Raw genomic sequence first — 6,806 nt, forward strand, 5'->3', positions numbered from 1 at the left:
AAAGAATTTTCCTTAGTATTCACTGGACCCCTGACTAAGAGTTTTTTATGCTTTTTGAAAATAAGTTATTTTTCAGTAAGTGAAATAGTATAAACCTTTATTGTCAGTGTGAGCTCCAAGAAAGTGAATGTAAAATTAAAAGCACACAACATTACACGTTTCTATGCCTCTAGTGAGACACTACAAACCTGTAATCATGTTGCTTCTATAAAGGATAAGGGGGATGCTCAACATCACTGGTCATAAAAGAAATGCAAATCAAAACAACATTGAGATTCCACCTTACCCCAGTTAGAATAGCCATTATCAAGAGAACAAATAATAACAGATGTTGACCGGGATGTGTCTAAATGGGAACACTACTACACTGTTGGTGGGAATGGAGGGCAGTATGGAGGTTCCTCAAAAGACTAAACATAAAACTACCCTAAAATCCAACAATCCCACTTCTCAGCCTTCAACCAAATAATCTCAAACTAGACCACAAAAAGATACCAGCACAACTATGTTCACTGCAGCATTGTTTACCATAGCTAAGATATGGAACGAACCCAGTTGCCCTTCAATAGATGAGTGGATCAAGAAAACATGGTATATTTAAACAATAGAACTTTATGCTTCTGTCAGAAAGAATGACATTGTCACTTTCATGAGTAATTGCAAAGACTTGGAAAAAATCATATTACGTGAAGTAAGCCTAGGACAAAGAAACATAGGCTCTATGATTTCCTTCATTTGCAACAATTAGTATTAGTCTGTTAGTCCTGACAAAGGATTATAACAGTTCAAACACTATAAACATATGTATGACCATGCAAAATGATGCTAATTGAATGCCAAGATATTGAAACAGCAGGTCTTCTTTTGTTTAGTTGTCAACCTTGATGTAGCCCATGTACTGTAGCTAGTTCTTTCTTCTTACTTTATTTCATTTTTTCTTTTCAAATTTGTTTTATCCCTGGCAATTCCTGTCTTTGATTCTAGTACCCTCCATCCTATATATGTATGTATCTGATTGGGGAAAGGGAAGGGAAATAACAAAATGCTGAAAGAAGTACTAAAGATGACCCATTGCAACAATGATACTCAGGATACACTATGACGGGAGTGAACTTTACAACCTTGTGGGTGTTTGGGGAGGAAGAGCGGAGGGAAGAGATAGAGGGAGAACAACAATGGAGTGGGTAACAATTTTTTAATGAGAAATATAACTTACTCATGTAAATATAACCCCTCTGCATAACATCTTTGAATAAAACAGATTTTTAAAAATATAAAAATTAAAAATTTTTTACATAAAATGTCAAGCTGACACCAACAGAACTTCTGAGTTCATGTCAAAGAGTTTTCAAGGAGTTTCAAGAATCTAGTACTAAGTATATATACCCAAAATTAAGTGATAATGAGAAAAGTAGCTCTTTTTATTGTACTATATGAATGAAGGAAAATTTATTTTTGTTTCTGTTAACTTAGCACTCCTCTTTGTGCTCTGCATTGTTCCCAAGTCAAATAATCTCTTGTCCTTATCTCTCTTTGGTATATACCTTTGGTATTTAATCTGAGATATAATCAGTATTCTTTGTTCAAATTGGTGGCCTAGGAGAGAGTCGCTCATTTCTGGGCAAGAAGTTAGATGGGGGGGGGGGGGGGAGAGTTTCCAGGACATTTGCTGTGGCTTCTCTCACACAGCTCATTGATGAAGTTAGGAGTTTGAGAAAGTGACTGCTAATTAAGTGCCTCTTACTAATAAGAATTATTGGTAGACAGACTAAAGCTACCAGCACAACTATGTTTATTGCAGCATTATTTACCATAGCTAAGATATGGAACCAAACCTGGTGCTCCTCGGTAGATGAATGGATCAAGAAAATGTGGTATATACACAATGGAATTCTTTGCCTCCATCAAAAAGAATGACATTGCCCCATTTGTTAGGAAATGGAAAGACTTGGAAAAAATTATGTTAAGTGAAGTAAGCCAAGCCCAAAGAAATAAGTCCCATGGTTTCCCTTATTTGCAATAACTAGTATATTTTTGAGACAAGAAGAAAAGGTCAGAAAAGTTTATGTTAGATGAAATGAACCTGAAGATAAGGATTCAAATGCTTTTTCTTTCTTGTGATGGTTTCTAACATATTTATAAGATGATTTCCTTGTTGCTTTGTATGTCCCTCCTCCATGGTATAAAGCCTGATTTCACTGTATTTGATGTTGCTATAATTTGTGGAGTGGAATGGGAAAAAATCATTTAGTTAGGGATACAGGTGGACCCATTGCAACAATGAAATGTACGAGTTGTTATGTCGAAATATGACCTTACAACTATGGCTGGGGTTGGGGGTGGGTGGGAGATGGCATGGGATGGTAAGGGGAAACAAAAGAGGAAGAAACAATACTTCATATGAAATGCACTCATTACCTTGCCCATGTAATTCTAACCCATCTGTACGACATATTCAGAATAAAAAAAGTTAGAATTTGAAAACATATTTGATAATAAATAGAATAGAAAAAACGTTGTTTGCTATTTTTTTTATCACTACATATCTTTTTGTTTAAGTATAAATCCCAGACTTACTCTAAGGGCCTAGAATAAGCAAAATGGCTTCTAGAGCTTAGATAATTTCTTTCCACAGAAAATGACAGCAACAGAAGGAAAGCTGAGCGACAACCTGCAGAAGGAATAAAGAGTTAAATGTCTCCTTAATTCTTAGCTTTCAATGCTCAATGAGGAACCCTCAGTACAGAGGACAGGTTAAGGACCTAACAATTCCTGTGCTGTTCTATCATAGGAAGCAGACACCAGTATCACATCACTCTATAGGTGACACACATGAGTGGTGATATTGACTGTGCCTGAGAGGGTCCAGGAGAGCTCTGTCATGGTCACTGGAGACTTGGGATTGCTCTCTAAGAGAATGACATAGAGGAAAGTAGTCACAAGGCCTGAGTCTGGGTTTTGTCAGACTTAGGTGATTTGTAACAGGCACTAATGCCTTCTGACTAAGAATGTGAATATATCATCAGAGTCCAGCACACAAATTTATTTTAAGTGTTAGCTTGCACCATTTCCTTTCTTTATTGTGAAAATACTGTACAGAGGGGTTACAATTACATGGGCAAGAATGAAAGCCAACATTAATACCCTCTGGACATAGTCTCATCAATATTTATTAGTTAAAAAGTTATAAAATCAAGTTCATGATGAGGAAAAACCCAAATGAAAACCAAATTTCAGGGGAATTTACAGAAAATGTTGTTCTGTACATATCAAATGTGTCAAATTATTAAAACTTAATGAAGCTGCGTAAGTTAAGTTGATTTCTTTTGTTCTACTGTTGCAACTTTCTTTTACATTTCAACTACTTAATAAAAAGAAGGTAGGCCAAGCACCACCAGTGGCTCACATCTAGCTGTAACTCTAGCTATTTAGAAGGCTGATAACTTAGGAAAGTGGGTTGTAGCTATGCAAGGTAGGAAAATCTGTGAAACTTTTATCTCCAATTAACAGTTCAAAATACAGAAGTGGAAGTTTGGTTCAAGTTGTAGTGAGTCAGCCTTGAGTAAAAAAGCTAAAGGTCACTTCCTTGAGTTCAACTCCCAGTATAGACACACACACACACACACACACACACACACACACACACACACACACACACACACACACACACAACCTATCTAAAAATAGCCACTGACCAGGAAACAGAAACAAATTAATATTTTTCTTTATTTTTTTCATTTTTGTTATTTTTTTCATTTATCTCTATTTAGAAAGTTAAAGGGGGCATAGAAATGGAGGGACAAAAGATGAACATATGCAGCAGTGGTACTCAGTTGAGAGTATGTTGAAAGTGCAATATGAAACTTGTTGGTCGGGAAGGAAAGCAAAACTGGAAGAGACGAAGGGAAGTGTGATATTGCCCAAGAAGAAATGCACTCATGGAAGTAGAGCAGTGCCTCAAGATGAGTTCCATTCTTCAGCAAAAGGGCTCAGGTACAGTGCCCAGGCCCTGGGTTCAGCCTCATGACTGACTATAACAAAAACAGGGACAAAAGAAATGTAGTCATTAACACACTTATGTAACAAAACCCTCTACATCACAATAATAATAAAATAATAATAATAATAATGAATTTATTTTAAAAAAAATCAGTGAGAGAGAAAAATTGAGAGAGCAAGTGACGGGCTTTTTTCCAAAAAGAAATATCTAACTTAGATGACTATAACCTCTGTGTAAATCACCTTTATAATAACAATATAAAAGAAAAAAACAGAAATATAGCGCTGGAAGCATAAAACAAATGGAAGAAGATTAGACTAATATGGGATACCGAGTTCAAACTCCATTGTCAATTTCCCCTTCAAAAATGGCACTTCTCATCACTTGTACTTTCCCTAGCTTATGAGAAGGGGTGCAAACAGTTAGAGTGAGGAATAAGTCATACATAGAGGAGAAAATTAATCTATTAGGCAGAGAACATACCTGTAAAGAGCAGTACTTGCTAGAACACATGTTGACTCCATGTTTTCTGAAATAAACAAACCTAGTTGAGTTTGAATACAGGCTTCATTGTATACTAACTGGGGATTTAAAGTTAACTAAACTCTCTGTACCTGAAATTCTTCATAGGTAAAGTGAGCATAACAATAATTATCTCACAGAATTATGTGAGATAATGTTATCAAACATGATGTGGGTTGTGACTTAGATGTGTGTGCAACACTCATTGCTGGGGGGAGTATGAATTGGCATGATGTTTATCAAATTACTTAACAGTAATACAACTACTACAGGCTCACAATTGTAATCCTACTTACAAAACAGTCTGACACCTGAGGATCTAGGTTCTAAGTCAGCCTGAGAAGAAAGTAAATGAGACTCATCTCCAATGACCTCTAAAAAGGCTGGAGGTGGAGCGTTGGTTCAAGTGGTAGAGTGTTAGACTTGAGCATAAACGTCAGGAACAGTTCCCAGGCTCTGAGTTCAAGCCCTAGGGTCAGCACACACACACACACAATTTTGTATCTTCCTATTACCCCACTTAAACAATACATTTTCTCTTTCAATCCCACCAGTTGGTGGTGGTGGTGGTGTTGACAGGGACTTGCTGTGTAGCTCGGGCTGCTCTTAAACTTACAATCCTCCTGGGTACTGGGATTACAGGTATGTCTACCATACTTGACTTCACTCAGGAACTCTACTTATAACATTTTTCTGCAAGAAATTCATTTAAATTCATGATGATACTATGTCCTAAAGATGTTCACACTAATTTTCAAGTGTATGAAATGTAAATAATATAGGTAGACATTGTACTATGCTACCACATGGTAATTCCAGCCAATAATCAGGAATCTGACACAGGAGAATAAGGGTTTGAGGTAAGGCTGGTCTACACTGTAGAACTTTCTCTCCAAAGGAAAGAAAATTGTATAAATAGTAATCTACTGTGAAACATACAATATGTTAAATTTATATAATGGAACAAATAGATCATTGTAATGGAAATGAAATCTTGGCAGAAATTTTAATTCCATACATATGTGTGTGTGTGTGTGTGTGTGTGTGTGTGTGTATTTAAATTTAGAGAAGAAAATTTTCAAGTGGTATTATCTGCATCTGTCAGTCTACCTGTCATTCACCTACTTACTGATACACTGATTTCTACTTAGCGTTCACACACTGCAAAACAAAAAATACAAATATTGCATTATAATATGTACAAAAGTAGTTTAATCCCTAACATAATGATGTAGGGAAAATATGCATTAAGTTAATGGCGTGGAATACTGCTGAAGAATAAAAGTATAAGAGAATGTAGATTTTGTGTGTGTGTGTGTGTGTGTGTGTGTGTGTGTGTGTGTGTGTGTGTGTGTGTGTGTTCCGTGAGCAAATAATGGAGTCTGAAATACACCTATTACTCTTGCTTAAACTTTTGGCTCAAAGCTGCCAATCTACTACTTGAGCCACATCTCCACTTCTGGTTTTGGTTTCTTTTTTTCTTTTTTCTTTTTCTTTTTTTTGGTGGGTCGTGGGGCTTGAACTCTGCTCTTGGGCACTATCCCTCGGCTCTTCAGCTCAAGGCGAGCACTCTACCACTTGAGCCACAACGCCACTTTCAGTTCTCTTGTGGGTTATTGGAGATAAGAGTTTCACAGACTTTCTTGCTCAGGCTAGCTTTGAATCGTGATCCTTACATCTCAGCCACCTGAGCAGCTAGGTTTACAGGAGTGAGCCACCGGTGCCCAGCTTGGATTTGGTTTCTTATTTTTTTAATTTTTATTTTTATTTCTTGTGAAAATACTGTACAAAGGGGTTACAATTACATGGGCAAGATAGTGAGTACATTTCTTATAAGCATTGTAGTCTCCTCCTTTGTTTACGCTTCCCATCCCTTCCCATCCTCCCTCCCCCACACCCAATCCTCCCCCCCAAGTTGTAAAGTTCGTTTTTGACATGACAACTTGTACTTCTCATTGTTGCAACAGGTCCACCTGTATCCTTATTTAAACCACTTGTTTTTCCCCTTCCCCTCCACAAATTATACCGACATCAAATAAAGTGAAAGCAGGGGTTATACTGTGGGGGAGGAACATACAAAGCAACAAAGAAATAATCTTATCATTGCGTTAGAAACAAATGCATGAAAGAAAAAAAACACTTAAAATACATATCTTAGGATTCATTTTCCTAACATCACTTTATCTGACCTTTTGCTTGACTCATACATATACTAGATATTGCAAATAAGAGAAATCATGGGACCTATGTTTTTGGGCTTGGCTAACTTCACTTAATATAATTT

The sequence above is a fragment of the Dipodomys spectabilis genome, unplaced genomic scaffold (assembly GCF_019054845.1).
Source record: "Dipodomys spectabilis isolate Male_0828 unplaced genomic scaffold, ASM1905484v1 ptg000301l, whole genome shotgun sequence".
Taxonomy (NCBI): domain Eukaryota; kingdom Metazoa; phylum Chordata; class Mammalia; order Rodentia; family Heteromyidae; genus Dipodomys; species Dipodomys spectabilis.